Source organism: Coenobita brevimanus, chromosome 95 (assembly GCF_032717465.1).
Source record: "Coenobita brevimanus isolate Jiangsu-jjx chromosome 95, ASM3271746v2, whole genome shotgun sequence".
Lineage (NCBI taxonomy): Eukaryota > Metazoa > Arthropoda > Malacostraca > Decapoda > Coenobitidae > Coenobita > Coenobita brevimanus.
Genome location: NC_137048.1, coordinates 11,130,994 through 11,148,817, shown reverse-complemented (window position 1 = coordinate 11,148,817; position 17,824 = coordinate 11,130,994).

Sequence of the window (17,824 nt, the reverse complement as noted above, 5' to 3'; positions counted from 1 at the left end):
TTATGACTGTCCACAGTTTTGAGGTGAACTGACGTGTATAGGAGGGAGGGAGGGGAGGGAGGGTGTTCCCCAGCCCCACCTGGGGTAAGAGGGAGGATCCCCCACATTGAGTCAGAGAGAGGAGGGGGGAGGGGTGCTGTAAGCTTCACACATGACACTGTGAGACGAGACCACATCTGCTTCATTACCTTCAATACGGAAACTCAGCAATTCTGAACAGTCGTAAAATAATGAGTAACTTCATGAACTGTGTTTATATGAGAATAAATCATGATAAAAAGAGAAAACTTTATGTTTCAGTTTATGTATTAAGAAAATATTACGCTGTATAATCATAAACTGTGGGTGAAACCATGCCCATGACGTGAGAAGACACTGATCCAGACTGAGACATGTGGATGGCAGCCTTCAGAGATCAAGGTCAGCCCATTCTAGTAGTGTTAGTCTTATCTTTATAATGATTATAACATCTTAGGCTAAAAGACTAAATAACATGGTGATCCGAGCATTAACACCAACACTGAAACAAAAATTGATAATGGAGGTAAATTTCTTAATAACTAATGAAGGATTTTGATACACCAAATGAAAGTGGTTAAGTGTATATATATATCTATATATATATATATATATATATATATATATATATATATATATATATATATATAAAAATATATATATATATATATATATATATATCTATAGATATATATATATATATATATATATATATATATATATATATGTATACATATACAGTGGGCTTGTACAGCGTGCGAGAGATTGGGCGGTCCACGACCTCGCACACTGGGAATTCGTGTACTAGGAATATATAATCTTATGGGAATAATTACATATGGGGCGGTACACCCTCATACCTGGACAGTTTTTGGCACTTAGAGACATAATAAAGGTCATATGTTTCAGACATTGTACTAAAGCTATAGCTACAATAACAAAAATATGGGTAGTCACCTTAACAACAGTAGACAACAGGCCTGATGACCTTAAATAACAGGGGTTCCGAGGCGCGGCAACACTTACAGCGCCGCACTCCCCACCGCACCAACACTTCCCTCCACAGACTCCTCTTGATCACCTTCCCCAGGAGCATCAAAGCCACTCACTTTGGCCATAAACCCTTCAAAGTTCAATGCTGACACATCTGACATTGCATCCTCTTCATCCTCAACAGGAACAGGAGCAGATGATGTCGCTGGTTCCGCAATTTCACCAACTTGAGCCCGCTGTGTGTAGCTTGTTACGAGCATCTGTCTTCTCCTGTTTATTTCTTCCCTGTGCCTGTCTGTGTAGAAACGGAAGAGTTTGTCAATACCAACCAGAAGTTCCTCCGTTCTAAGGTTGCTCACTTCCTGTTCCTTCACCTCTTCCTCGAGCTCATCCACGGCAGCAAGGATCTTGCTAATGTTTGACATACATAGCTCAGTCCTGCCATCCATCACGCTAAGCTGCTCATCTTGACTCTGTCTGGCGTTGGGCTCTGCGTCAGCCTCATCTATCCGTTGCAACACTTCCTCGGGAGGCTGTTCCTCAGTAGCAGTGTGCTCTTCTTGTATGTCCACCAATGTAACGTCCTCGAAACCTGGTACAGCTTGTGCTGCTGTCAATGTTGCTGCCTCAGCCTCGGCCAGTGGTTGAATGGCCGTCTCCTGGGTGATGCATAAGTGAGGCACGAGCATTCGCCACGCATGGTTCACCATTGCAGGTGTAATCTGGTGCCAGGCTTGAAGGAAAAATTCAACTGCATCCTTCACTGTAAAGTTACGCCAAAATCCCTCAACAGTCATGGCATCTGTGGCAGGTCGGGATACAGGTCCTGGTGGAGATGGAACGGGAGCAGATTGCTCATCAAGGTCTTCGTCGTGATCTTTTTGTAGGGCATGAAGCTCCTCTTGTGTGTCGGTCTTCCTGCGTAGGTAGTCTTACACTTGCTTATGGTAGATGTGCTTCACTGTGGCGATTAGTTCTTGATCCAGTGGCTGCACTAGTGACGTCGTGCTGGGCGGCAGAAACACAACACGACAATCCTTATGAAGATCTTCAAGGTATGGAGGGTGACTTGGTGCGTTATCAAGCACAAGGAGCATCTTAAATGGAATGCCCAGTTCCCGACACTTGGTCTTTTGCATCAGGGACACACCGCCTTGTTAACCAGTCTGCCATAATGTTCCCGGTCATCCAACCATTTGCGGACTTGTACCAATACACGCCACTTGCATCCATGTTCGTGACGTTTTTGTAGCACCTTGGGTGTGAAGCTGTGTGTACAACAACTGGCCTCATCTTGTGGCTCCCAGACAGGTTTACAGCGAACATTACCGTCATCTTACACTTCTGGAGCTTGCGACCAGGGGCTTGTTTCTGTCTTTTAGCTATGTAAGTTGATTTTGGCATGGCCTTGTAATATAACGACGTTTCATCGATGTTGTAGATCTGGTCCTTGGTGTACTGTCCCTCTTGAATAAACGCTCGAAATATCGCTGGATAGTCTCTCGCGGCCGGCTCATTGGCAGAGGCACGTTCACCAGACACTTTCACGTAACGGAGTTCCTTGTGCTTGAGAAAACGGTCCAGCCATCCAACCGATGCCCTGAAAGGTTTTTCCACTTTTAGCCTTTCCTCTAACTTTCGCTCTGTTGAGCACCACCTCTCCTTCTCTAAACCTCACCTTCTTTTCCTAACTGAGACTCAGCTGTCTGAGGCAGCTGACAGCAAACCCTTTTCTGTATCCTCCTACTTTCTCTATACTCATTTCAAAGCCAAAGGTGGCTGTTGTGTATATATACGCAACAACTTATCTTGCTCTCGTGTTCCTGAACTTGATTCTTCTGAATTCTCTACACTCTGGCTTCGGCTTTCCTGTTATTCTCTGACTAAATATATCTGTGCTGTTTACTTATCTCCTAATTCTACTGACTATCAAAAATTCTTTGACTATCTTACTTCTACGATGGAACACATTCTATCCATTTCTCCTTTCTCTGAAGTCTCCATTCTTGGAGATTTCAATGTTCACCACCACCTTTGGCTCTCCTCTCCTTTCACTGATCCACCTGGTGAACAAGCCTACACCTTTTCTATCCTTAATGACCTAGAGCAGCTTGTACAGCACCCTACCCGTATCCCTGACTGCCTTGGAGAGAGCTCCAACATACTTGATCTCTTCCTTACAACTAATCCTACTGCTTACACTGTCAATCTTTTCTCTCCGTTGGGCTCCTCCGATCACAACCTTATCACCTTAACCTGTCCTATCGCTCCGGTACGGCCTGCGGACCCTCCAAAAAAAGCGTCATCTCTGGCACTTTGGAGCTGCGGATTGGGAGGCCCTCAGGCAGTACTTCTTTTATTTTCCCTGGAATGATTATTGCTTCCATGACCGGGAGCCATCTGGGTGTGCCTTGTGCATTACGGAGGTTATTTTCTTGGGCATGGAAGCATACATTCCCTTCTCATATCCTTTGACTAATGTACGAAAGCCTTGGTTTAATCTCGCTTGTTCTAATGCTATCCGCAACAAGGAGAGGGCCTATAAAAGGTACTGGAGCCAACCCACCCCAGAATCACATCTTTTATACATTTCTGCCTGGAATCGTACTAAGTCTCTTCTTTGCTCTGCTAAAAATAATTTCATCCGTACAAAATGCTCTGAAGTCTCTAACTCGAACTCTTCCCGCTCCTTCTGGAACCTTGCCAAAAACCTTTCTAACAACTTTATCTCATCATCCTTCCCTCCTCTATTCTACTCTGATGGCTCTGTAGCTATTTCTTCTACTGATAAAGCAGATCTCTTCGCTCAGACTTTCTCCTCCAATTCCACCTTAGACGATTCCGGTGCTGTTCCTCCATCACTTTCCTCCTCTGATTTCCTCATGGCTAACATTAAAATTTCTTCAGCTGATGTATTTTCTGCCATTGCTGGCCTCAGTACTAATAAGGCATATGGGCCTGATGGAGTCCCTCCTGTCGTTCTCAAGAACTGTGCTTCTGTGCTTACGCCCTGCCTAGGCACACTCTTTCGCCTTTGTCTGTCAACTTGTACCTTTCCTTCTTGCTGGAAGTTTGCTCTCATTCAGCCAGTCCCAAAGAAGGGTGACCATTCCCAACCCTCTAACTATCGTTAGAGGAGGCGAAGGGGAAGACAGGAGGAAGCAGCTCCTGTGAGAAGAGTGGAGAAATTGCAAGATAGTGAGAAGAGGACAGAGTATAAGAGCATAGTGGAAGAAAGATTGGGAAGGTATGAGCTAGAGCAGATGGAAGGGGTGGAAGACGTATGTAAGATATTCACGGAAGAAATAAGCGCAGCGTGTGAGGCGGTTTGTGGAGTGAGGAGGAGATGCAAGGGTGTGCAAGGGACAGCATGGTGGAATGATGAGGTGAAACGAGCTGTGAAACAAAAGAAGAAGGCATATGGTGAATGGTTGGTGAGTAGAGGTAGGGGAGAAGATGATAGAGAGAAGAGAGAGGTATATGTGAGCAGGAGAAGGGAGGTTAAGAGACTGGTGAAGGAGAGTAAGAAGAAAGTGGATGAAGAGTTTGGGAGGAATCTGAGTGTGAAATGGAGGGAGAGTAAGAAATTGTTTTGGAAGGAGGTAAAGAAAGTAAGGCAGTGTGAAAGGGGAAATAGTAGGGGAGTGAAAGATAGGAATAGTAGATTGTTGGTGGAGAAGAGAGAGAAATTGAGGAGATGGAAGGAGCACTTTGAGGATTTGTTGAATGTAGAGAGTGAGAGCAGTGTGAGTATAAGTGGTTGGGGAATGGCTGGGAGAAGAAGAGATGAGAGGAGGGAGGAAGAGATCAGTAGGTTGGAAGTAGTGGAAGCGATGAAGAAGATTAAGCTGGGAAAGGCCCCAGGAATTGATGGAGTGTGTGGTGAAATGCTTAGGTATGGGGGTGAGATTGTTGTGGAGTGGATATGGAAGTTGTGTAGATTGGCTTGGAAAGAAGGAAGGGTTCCAGAGGACTGGAAATCAGGTATAATTGTTCCTCTGTACAAAGGAAAAGGGGAGAGAGAAGTATGTGGTAACCATAGGGGTATTTGCCTTCTTAGTGTGACTGGTAAAATATATGGTAGAATACTCATTGACAGGGTTAGGCATATGACAGAGGAGCTAGTTGGAGAAGAACAAGGGGGATTTAGGAAGGGAAAAGGGTGTGTAGATCAGATATTTGTTCTAAGATGCTTAGTGGAGAAGTATCTAGAGAAGGGAAGGAAAGTGTACGCTGCCTTCATGGACTTGGAGAAAGCTTATGACAGAATAGATAGGCAAGGTATGTGGAAGGTATTAAGAATATATGGAGTGGAGGGGAAATTGTTGAGTGCTGTGAAGAGTATGTACGAGGGAGCTAGGGCTACGGTGCGAGTGGATGGTGAGCTGAGTGAGTTCTTTGATCTCAATGTGGGACTGAAACAGGGGTGTGTAATGTCTCCATGGCTGTTTAATATATATATGGATGGGGTTGTAAAGGAGGTACCAGGTAGGGCAGTGGATGTGGGGGTGGCCCTAATGAATGAGGGTGAGATTTGGAAGCTTCCGGTGTTGCTGTTTGCTGATGATACATTATTGTTGAGTGAAGATGAATGGGAGTTGCAAGGTTTGGTGAATGAATTTGGGACAGTGTGTAGGAGGAGGAAGCTGAAAGTTAATGTAAACAAAAGTAAAGTTATGGTGTTTGAGAGGAATGAAGTCACAGAGTGTGCAGTGAGGTTGGATGGTGAGGATATGGAGAATGTGAGTGCATTCAAGTACTTGGGTAGTGTGATGAGTAAGGATGGAACTTGGGGGGATGAAGTACGTGAAAGGGTACAGCAGGGAAGGAAGGTTGTTGGCACACTGAAAGCAGTAATGAGAAATAGGGAGGTGAGTATGGAAGTTAAGAAGTCACTGCATGATGGTATTGTGATCCCTACCCTGACATATGGAAGCGAGGCATGGACCTTGCAAGAGGGGAACAAGTCAAGAGTGAGAGCAGTGGAAATGAGTTACTTGAGAGGAGCATGTGGAGTGACGTGGAGGGACAGGTTGACGAATGAAGAAGTGAAGGAACGTTGTGGGGTAGATGTGGATGTGGTTGAAAAGATTAGGAGAAATACACTGAGGTGGTTTGGACATGTGGAGAGGATGGAGAATGAAAGACTGACTAAGAGGGTGTATGTAGGTGAGGTGGAGGGAGGGAGAGGGAGGGGTAGACCGAGGATGAGGTGGAGGGATGGAGTTGAGAGGTATATGAGGGAGGGGGGGGTGAGTTGGGGGGAGGGGAGTCAAAAGGTGGATGACAGAGTGACTTGGAGGCGTTTTGTCTGCGGCCACCCTTTGCAGGATTAGGGCGTCGGGCTATAGATAGATAGATAGAGATCTCAAAAGTTTTTGAGTCTATTCTTAATAGAAAAATTTTAAAGCATCTTTCCTATCACAATCTTCTTTCTGACCATCAGTATGGGTTCCGTCAGGGACGCTCCACAGGCGATCTTCTCACCTACCTTTCAGACTCCTGGTCATCCTCCTTTCGGGACTTTGACGAAAGCTTTGCCATTGCACTTGACATCTCAAAGGCTTTCGATCGAGTCTGGCATAAATCTTTAATTTCCAAACTGCCCCCTTATGGTTTCTATCCTTCTATCTGTGCCTTCGTCTCTAGCTTCCTTTCCGGTCGTTCTATAGCCTCTGTTGTAGACGGCTATCGTTCTTCTCCTAGATCTATTAACCCGCCCCGTCCCGACGACGTATGGGTACGTCACCACGATTTGCATTTGCCAGTCCCGGCGACGTACCAGTACGTCGTGCAATTGCAAGGTACCTAATTTGCACAATTTTCAATTTTCGCACGTGATTTTTCGTATGTATACACGGGACACCTTCCTCTATTCCTGTACAAGATACCAAGCAGGGACAATGCCTTACACTGCATAACCTCCCCCCTCCCCCCCTCACGCCATTGTCTTGGCAAAGGACCTGTTACCAGTGACCTGGCTAGTAAAGTTATTCAGGGCCAGAGTGATTCCCCAATCGATGACAATGTGGAGGACAATGTTTACGTAGCATTAGAAGAAGAAACAGCCAGAAATAATGATCAGGTAGTGTGGCAAAAATAGGTCAGGTATGGTGATTAGTTAGTGAGTGAAACAATGCTTATAATGCCTTTATTACTGCTTGAAAACCAATATACTGTCATACTACATATACATTCGTACCAAGTAAATAAATAAATACCGTTGATGAGTGGATAAAATAGTTACCCTCCAATAGAACTCGTTTTCTTTGGTGCCAGCATGTTAGAAAACCCACTCAGGTAAGGAGGAACTCCTACCTGGATTGGGCACTTTAAACCTCAGGTGAGCGATTTCTCTATGAATTTTCGATGTTTCTCACCAAAAGCGAAGGTTTTAGCCAAAAAAAAAAAATTCGAAAATACCTCGGGACTGGGGGATGTCGGAGGTGCGGAAAACCTCGGGACGTGACGGGTTAACAGTGGTGTTCCTCAGGGCTCTGTCCTATCACCAACTCTCTTCCTTTTATTCATCAAAGACCTTCTAAGCTGTACATCTAACCCTATCCACTCATACGCTGATGACTCCACCCTTCACCTTTCCATTCAATTCCCAGTACGTCCATCTCAGCAGTTACTTCAACAGGCAAGAGATGAGGCTATGGCACACCTAATGTCTGACTTGGCTCGTATCTCTGACTGGGGTAAAAATAATCTGGTTGTTATTAATGAATCAAAGACTCAGTTTTTACACCTATCAACCCGACAAAATCTTCCACAGGTATACCCACTTATGTTTAATAATACTGTAGTCAGCTTAATCCTGCATCATCGTTGAACATGCTTGGGGTTTCATTTGCTCGGGACTTGTCTTGGAAAGATCATATTACATCTCTTGTAAAATCTGCTTCCAAGAGATTGAGTGTGCTAAGCCGACTCCGTTCTTTCTTTGCCCCTGCACAATTGTTGACTCTATACAGGGGTTTTATCCGCCCCTGTGTGGAGTACAACTCTCATGTGTGGGGAGGCTCCTCACATACAGCTCTTCTCAATAGGGTGGAGTCAAAGGCTTTTCGTCTCATTAACTCTCCCCCTCCTACTGACTCCCTTCAACCTCTGTCTCTTCGCCGCAATGTTGCATCTTTATCTCTTTTCTATCACTACTTCATTGGTCACTGTTCCTCTGAACTGTCTGCATGCATTCCTCCACTTCTACGACGGGCGCGTAGCACCCGTCTAGCAGCAAACTCTCACCCCTTTTCTGTCCAGCTCTCTAATGCAAGAGTTAACCGTTACTCCCAGTCCTTCATTTATGCAACAGATCAACTCTGGAACTGTCTCCCTCTGTCTGTATTTCCTGCTTCCTATGATCTCTAGTCTTTCAAACACAGTGTGTCAAGGCATCTCGAAATGAATGGATCTTGAATTTGGCTCTCTCTTGTATTTTGTTTTTCTCTTGGAAGGAACAGTTTTGCGGGCTCATTGCCTTTGGTTCCTTCTTCCCCACAAAAAAAAAAAAAAAAAAAAAAAAGAGAGAGAGAGAGAGAAGGCTGGGCTTGGTTCTGAATAAATCTTCCATTGAGTGGAACACCTTCCTTTTCTTTCCACATTATGAAGGTGGCAAGATAGCTCTCCATTAGTATCATAGCACGATTTCCCGCCCGTGAACGGCCGTCTAGGTCAGAGGCACCATACGTCTTCACTACAGCCTTTATGGCTTCACGGTTCTTCCACACAGTTCTCACTGTAGATTCAGCCAGTCCCAGGGTTCTCCCGATAGCCGTGTTTCCTTGACCCTCCTCCTTCATCTTAACGATCTTTAACTTGGTGGCATGCGTCAGAAGTTTCTTAACTCTTGGGGTTGGAGCCATGGTGCGGCGAAGTACAGACAGCACAAAAAACACCACATGTTGTACACAACAGGTTAGCTGTAGAGAGCGGATCCGCATAGTGCACGAGCCAGGACTGTTATGGCGCGCCCGCTCCCTTGTACCCCAAGCTGCGCAGTAGAATGCCCGGGAATTTCTGCGCATCAACACGACGACACGTGACGCGCTGTGTGAGGGGTGGTCGCGCACTAGTAGAAAATGGCATTTTTGAGCCACTCCTTGCCTCTGCCTCGCGTTCTGTGCGGTAAACTCGTGGATTGAAGGGTTTTTGGTTATGATTTTTGATCACTCGAGCACAATGCGAATCGCGCACTGCGATGACGCGCACTGTGCAAGCCTACTATATATATATATATATATATATACTGTATATATATAAAATGTGAGTGTGTGTGTGAGAGAGAGAGAGAGAGAGAGATTCACTCTTTGTTCTATATTCTTATTAACCAAAAACTGATAGTGTGATTCAACATGTAAAGATTGTTTAGGCTTAATTTTCGAGCCATGTTGCCACCACCATCACTACCACCACCTCTCATTCCATGACAAGCTTATTCTGGCAGACTATAAGGCAGAAGTGGATATAGCTTCCTCACCGGCACGGTGAAGAAACCTGAGATGACTGGCTGCCCAACCTTCTTCCTAAGTGTGATTGGGTGCAGAACTAACAAAGACGAATATGATTGGATGGTTTCTATACCCAGCTACTGTGCGGTCAAGAATAGTTTGCATATATTAGAGGACTGAAAAATAAAATATTCGGTTTTATCCCTTCTTCCTCTCAAAGTTAAAATGGCATTCATTCAATAAACAAATCATTTTGACAGAAGAAACGAATCGGACTAATATAGCGTCCGAAACCCTGGTATAGCCAAGAGCCTGTACCGCATCTTGACACTTTTTAATATATAAAATTGAAAGCATTTTACTCAGTATTATTTATAAACAATTAATATCATGTTATTTTAATGCATAGTTCTATATGGACGTTATAGACTACCAGAAACAAAGCTTGTCATGGAATGAGAGGTGCTGGTGATGATGGTGGTGGGAACATGGTTTGACAATTTAGCCTAAACAACCCTAACAAGTTGAATATAATAAGGATATAGGCAAAGAGTGAATCTCTCTCTCTCTCTCTCTCTCTCACACACACACACACACACACACACACACACACACACACACACACACACACACACACACACACACTCACACACATTATACATACAGTGCCCTCGCGTGCAACACGCGTTTGTCCAGCACGATTCACGTCCAGCACGGATAGCAAAAAATTAGTACAATTTAATAATTTAATTACTGTAACATGGGTGCATTAGCATAGCACGCACGGAGCTCCGAGAAGTGGGCAAAATCCGCAGAGTTCGCCTCTAGCATGATCACCCCAGGTCCAACGTGGTCATACTGGACGTTCCTGTGATGCTGACAGCTAATCAAAACTTCTGATCAAGTTGCCTCCCCCACCCGCTATCGTGACGTGATCGTGATGTTGCCCAATCAAAACTGCTTCTGCTCTCACGTGATGTTTTGTTTAAATTTCTCCTGCCACAGTGCCACTCAGTCGCATAATTCGCATTGAAAGGTGCTTTTTTCCTGCTCACAATGCCTAGGAAGCCTTCTGAGAACCCCAAGAAGCGGCGGTACCTCCCTCAGGCCACCAAGCTAGAAATCATCCAGAGGAAGAAGAAAAGGGAGAGGAAAGTGGACATCGCCAAGGCCTACGACGTGAATGAAGCCAGCGTGAGGACCATAATAAAAACCCAAGACAAGATCCTGGCAGCAGTGAAAGCTTACAGAGTGCTAGGACAGGCAGAAGCAGGACCTTCCATGGATGTGGATGAGGATAGTGATTCTGAGTGTGATTTCGCATGATTTATGAGGGAGGTTCAGGAGGAGCAGCAGCCATCCTCCGGGGACCCAGTAGGACTACCTACGGCCTTGGATACCACCTTCCATTCCCAGCAAGCCCACCAACACTATCCTAAAAAGTTAGTTATCATTCACAGTACAGCACCATTTATTATAATTACAGTAGTACCAATATATGTAAAGGTATATGGTAGGTATTTATGGTGACTTTTCCTAGGGTTGCTGACATAATTCGTATCTCCCCATAAGCTCTGTTGTTTGTCCAACACGTTTTTGGTCCAACACGGGACCTGTGCATGACAATATTACCGTTTTGGATGCGAGGGTACTATATATATATATATATATATATATACAGTAATCCCTCCAATATCCGATGTAATAGAGCCAAAGGCATGTCCGGATAGTGGTCCTGTCTAGATATTGGGCCCCAGCCTTCTGGACTTGTACTTAGGCAATGGACCCTAACTCTGAAAAACACCTATACAACTCCCTCTGGACATGCATTGCACCTATTTAAGACCCAAATCACACCAATCAGGGACATAAAAGACTAAAATAATGCAAAAGAACCATAAAATGAGGTTTTAGAGGTGAGTTTATGCAATATTTAAGCATTCTGGGTACTTACAAGTCCCTGGCTCCTGGACTGGTAGTTATGGACCCTAACCTAGCCTAATTCAGGAAAACACCTCCCTACTGCACATGCATAACACCCAAGATGCTATTCACACCAATGAGGGACATAAAAGAGTGAAATGAGGTGTTAGAGGTAAGTATGGAAAATACAGTACAATATGAAACATTCTGGGTACTTACAGCAAGTCCCTGGCCATCTCGATGAATAACCTGCCTCCTCTCAGACTCTGACAGTAAGAAGGAGTTCCTGAAGCACTTGCAGTACACTGTTCATGAAGTCTTGCACTGAACTTAGTCATTTGCACTCAGAATTCCATTCTCTTAAAACTGCGCACTCTTGTCTTACTTGCACTCCATTGTACCTTAATGAAATAAATGTTGCACTCTGCACTTAAAGTCATTCCACTCATAAAACCATTTTCTAAACATAACACACTCTAATTAATTTACATTACATTGAAAGTCAATTAAATCTTTGTCTCTTCACTGAGAACTCAAATTCCCTAACACTATGCAATTTTTTTTTTTTTTTCTCTGCACAACACTGTAAATTCCCGTGTGGTCTAGTGTCTTTTCACTCAGAACTCAAATTCCTTAAACACTATGCACTTTTTTTTTTTTTTTTCACTGCACAACACTGTAAATGGATGTGGAAGATGTGCAGATTGGCCTGGGAGGAAGGTAGAGTCCCGGAGGATTGGAAGTCAGGTATAATTATTCCCTTGTACAAAGGAAAGGGGAAAAAGAAGTGTGTGGTAATCATAGGGGCATTTGTCTTCTTAGTATAATAGGAAAAGTGTATGGTAGGATACTTATAGACAGAGTTAGAGAAAGAACAGAGAAATTAGTTGGAGAAGAACAGGGAGGCTTTAGGAAGGGAAGAGGTTGTGTAGATCAGATATTCATTCTTAGATCTTTAGTGGAAAAGTTTCTAGAGAAGGGAAAGAAGTTGTATGCGGCTTTCATGGATTTGGAGAAAGCATATGACAGGGTGGATAGACAAGGATTGTGGAAAGTGTTAAGAATATATGGAGTAGATGGGAAGTTGTTGAATGCTGTGAAGAGTATGTATGATGGTGCTAAGGCTGCAGTGCGTGTGGATGGTGAACTAAGTGAATTTTTCTCTTTGAAAGTTGGTTTGAAACAGGGATGTGTCATGTCTCCATGGTTGTTCAATCTGTACATGGATGGGGTAATAAAAGAGGTACAAGGTAGGGTAGTGGATGTTGGAGTGGCCCTGGTGAGAGAGGATAGTGTTTGGAAACTCCCTGTACTGTTGTTTGCAGATGATACTGTGTTGTTGAGTGAAGATGAAGGGGAGCTGCAAGGCTTGGTGGATGAGTTTGAGAGAGTGTGTAAGAAACGGAACCTAAAGGTGAATGTAGGGAAGAGTAAAGTGATGGTCTTTGAGAGAGGTGAAGTCAGTGAATGTATAGCGAGGTTGGATGGTGAGGAATTGGAAAATGTGAGTACGTTTAAGTATTTGGGTAGTGTGATGAGTAAGGATGGAGGTTTGGAGGGTGAAGTGCTTGAAAGGGTACAGCAGGGAAGAAAGGTTGCTGGTTCCTTGAAAGCAGTGATAAGAAACAGGGAAGTGAGCATGGAAGTAAAAAAGTTACTACATGACAGTATTGTGATACCAACTCTTAACGTACGGAAGTGAAGCTTGGACGTTGTTGGAAGGACACAAGTCAAGAGTGAGAGCAGTGGAAATGAGTTATTTAAGAGGAGCTTGTGGAGTCACGTGGAGAGACAGGCTGACGAATGAGGATATAAAGGAGCGTTGTGGTGTTGATGTGGATGTGATAGGAAGCGTTGTGAGGAACACACTGAGGTGGTTTGGCCATGTGGAGAGGATGGAGGGTGAAAGACTGACGAAGAGAGTGTATGTGAGTGAGGTGGAGGGTGGAAGAGGGAGGGGGAGACCGAGGATGAGATGGAGGGATGGGGTGGAGAGGTATATGAGAGAGGGGGGTGTGAGTTGGGAGCAGGGTAGTGAAATGGCGGGGGACAGGGCGACTTGGAGGCGATTTGTTTGTGGCCACCCCAAACGGGATTGAGGCGTCTGGCAATAGATAGATAGATAGAACACTGTAAATTCCCGTGTGGTCTGGTGGAGAAGTTCTAGGCGTCTAATCACTGTCAGAGTCTGAGAGTAGCACATGCAGGCAACCTAGGGGTGCATCGCTGGGTCGTGGTGATGGCGTACCCACTGCAGACGACTCTGAAGAGGCGCAAACTCACGTCGAGTGGTGACTCCACCGTGCCTGATGTGCTGGGCTGTGGCTCGGAGCATAAAGGCCTGTCTTGGGGAGGCAATGGCGTGGAGCCAGGGCTGGGCACAGCGGGGGTCATGGGCCTGAAAAAGCTGTCAGTGGTTGATTGACGCAAGGAACGACGACTTTGACGATTAATGATGCGCTGCCTGAAAGTGCGCACTTCCTCCACAAGTCCCAAGGGCCCCATCTCCGTCACAGTCCGGGTGCTCCAGGTAGTCCAGAATGAACTCTAGGTGTTCCCGGAGTGCGCTTAGCATGGAAATGGCTGGAGTAGTGTCACGCTAAGAGGAGTCCGCATCATAGTCACCGTCCTCGTCGGAATCTTTAAGCTGGGTACTGACACCTGCAACTGAAGATACGATCTTGATATCAGACAATATCTGATACCCAGGATCACCCTCGTCATCGTCCAACCACTCACGCACTTCGTCCTCATCAACATTGTCCCCATGCGCACGTAGATGTGTGTGGAAGTCATCCACGTCAAAACCTAGGAAATCGTGCTCCACATCCGTTCTGAGAAGCAGACAAGACCAACCATTTTCTAGAGTCTTGACAGGGATTTCCTTCCATGCACTGGCCCAGTTGTAGATGGCAGACTTGATGTTGTAGCGGCGTAGGTTTTCCAAAGTCCGCTGGCCTCGCATGTCCCGTCCCTCCCTGCGCTCATCCTCGTTCTCGAGAACAACCATCACCTCGTCCAGGAACTTTCGTTGGTACAGCCTCTTCGTTGCCACGATCACTCCTTGGTCCATTGGTTGGATGAGAGCAGTAGTATTAGGTGGCAGAAACGTGCACCTAATGCGCCCATTCTCAGCCACCAAGTCCTTGTCGCACGGGTGGGCAGGTGCATTGTCGAGGAGAAGTAGGGCCTTTACCTGGTCGCATCTGATTCCCAGTTTCTCTGTCTGGTAATGGATGACCTCCTTGACGAATTGGCGGTGGAACCAGTCTTTGAAAAGCTGGGCTGTGAACTATGCCTTCAAGGAATGGTACCAGACGACAGGAAGGACATCCATCACCCCACGAAGACACCGAGGCTGCTTTGCACGCCCAACAATAACGGGCTTGAGCCGATGCATGCCGTTAGCATTGGCACAACACAAAGCAGATATCTGTTGCTTGCAGAGCTTGCGGCCAGGTACGCGCTTCTCCGTCTCCTCGGCGAGAGTGTTCGTGGGCAAAGAACGATAGAATAAGCCAGTTTCATCAGTGTTGTAGACTTGACAGAGAGTGAGGCCCTCCTTGCCAATCAAGCACTTCACCTTGTGCTGAAACTCGTCTACTCCATCCTCGTTGGCATCCAAAGCTTCGCCATGAGACTTACGGTTGGTAAGGCCATGTCATAACTTGAACGCAAAGAGCCAACCTTCGGATGCCTTGAAGTCTAGGGCGTCATGAAGCCTTGAACATCTTAGCAGCAGCATTCAGCTCCGTGCCACACACCGTCACACCAGCAGCACGTTGCTGTCAGTACTAAATCAACGTGGAGCGGTCGACTTCTGCATACTTGGGAGTATACGTCACCTTCCTCTCCATGTTGCGTTCGGTTTTCGACGAGAAGTCAGCCGTGTACTGCATGAGTTTGTCACGGTATCTCTTGATATCAAAGAAAGTAGATTGGGCCATGTTGAATTCACGAAGGATGCGTGAGGTAGACCATCCCCATCCACCTTGTCCAATATCTCCCTCTTCTTCTCCAGAGTCAAAACCACTCTTTTCCTCTTCTCAGGCAGCGGGGCCATCATCACACACACGAAGGAGAATCACGAGAGCAGCAGGAGAGCCTGCAGCAGGTAAGGCACCACCTTAAAAGCGAGCACGTGGGTGGCCATGACGACGAGCGTGCACACACAACAAGAGACGGGCGGTAAGTGGGGAGGATGCAGGGGCGCTCTAGCGGACGTCAGCAGAACAACGCACCAGAACACAGCTGGCCCATGCCGTGCGTGCCAACTTCAAATTACAGGCGGGAAAAAGTTGGATTTTTTTTCGAATTTTTTGCGATTTTTGGCCCATTTTGGGAATACTGGATCCTGGGAAGAAAATGTCCGGTTATTGGGGATGTCCGGAAAATGGGCGTCCGGATATTACAGGGATTACTGTATATATATATATATATATATATATATATATATCAACATATACAGTATATATATATATATATATATATATATATATAACTATGTGAGGGAGTATATCATATGTGGGGGAAACCTTTTATTATATATATATACAGTGTGTCCTTGATATATGAAAGGGATAGGGACCAAAAAAACTTTCGTAATTCGAAATTTCGTATATCGGAACGATTTTGCCCATTGAAATACTGTACACATATAGGCCTAAATGGGGGGATGCGTCCCAGGACCCCCTCAGACCCCCACCTAAACTTCATCCCTCACTATTAAGAAGTAAGCAATAACTATATACAATTGTAGAGAAGGTGGCCATATTCTTGTACATCTCCTTTTTCTTCTTCACAGTCCCAATGGTGGAAACAGCAAGTCCTTAAGCACGCCCAATCTCCGAGATTCCCTGCTCCTTCTCATGGGGTCTTATAATTTCCAATTTCCTTTTCGGAATTAGAGTACGGTGCTGCTGCTTCTTTGTAGCGGGCTCCCCCAATGCTGGAGATGATGCAGGGCGCTTGGGAGGCATGGCGAAACAGTACGAAAAGGTGAAGGGCTGCGAAAATATCCTCACGTACAGCGAGGCTGTGAGGAGAGGAGGGACGTGAACTCAACTGAGAAGCGCACGAAAATTTGTTTACCAGAGAGGGATTAGTTCGTTTTCTCTCGGCAAGCGAGTGAGGCGCTATGTACCGCCCCCATTTTGAATTTTTCATACAGTATTCCATTAACCCCTTTGTAGTTGCCGGCCTTGAACAACACTTCACTGTTTCGGTGTGAATGACGTTGAGTTAGGGCATTATAAAAAACTGCAAACAACTATGGGAAGGGAACGAAGGTCACTAGTGTGTGTACATGGCCCTGCTCTACCATCCCATCAGTCAGACATTCTCTTCACTCCACGCCAATGTTTACATGCTAATGTTACATGCGCCCTAATTTTGAGTAATTTTCTTTCAGCAAGAGAACATAATTTACCACCCTCAAAATAGTCAGAAAAATATAGAAGACAAACCAGAAGAATATGAACTGAATTGGTATGGTCTTTAGGCTGTATACTTACACGAAAGATTATGGGTTTTACAATTTTAAGAGACGATATGGAACAAAAGTATTTGCTAATCAGAAAAAAATTACTCTTTCGTCCCACATGTTCTCGTAGGTTAGCATTCAGTTCCACATTCATTCGGTATCACTTTTCCCAATGTATTTCGGACCGACTGAGCACAGTTATTTCTGCTCCTTAGAGTTAGTGTACATTTACTGCTCATTCTTTTGTTTGTTCTTATGTGTATGAGTGAAAGAGAGAGGACTGATACAAACAATAATGTATTCCATTATCGCTTTCATAGCTGCTGGCCCTGAACAACTCTTTACTGTACTGGTCCCACATGTTCTCGTAGGTTAGCATTCAGTTCCACATTCTTTGTTCGGTATCACGCTTCCCAATATATTTCGGACCGACTGAGCACAGTTATTTCTGCTCCTTAGAGTTAGTGTACATTTACTGCTCATTCTTTTGTTTGTTCTTATGTGTATGAGTGAAAGAGAGAGGACTGATACAAACAATAATGTACTCCATTAATGCTTTCATAGCTGCTGGCCATGAGCAACGCCTTACTGTACTGGTGTCAGTGATGTTGAGTTGGGGTGAGTTAAAAAAAAAAACTGTGAGCAATTATGGGAAGGGAATGAGGGTCACTGGCGTGTTTACACGACCCTACTGTACCACATCAAGCAGTCTGGTGTTCACAGTTCACTTCGTCGCAGATGTTTTCGGCCGATGTATACATGCTGATGTAACATGCATCCTAATTTTATTAATTCTTACACGAATTATAGCAAATAACAGGATGGGTTTAGGGGAAAAAATAATAAGACAAAATAGCCATGTGTGCCAGACGAGTCTTTTCACATATGTAAGAAGAAGAAATTGATTTTAGAACTTTGAAAAAATGGTCCCAAGATCGACCACGGGAGCACGCAA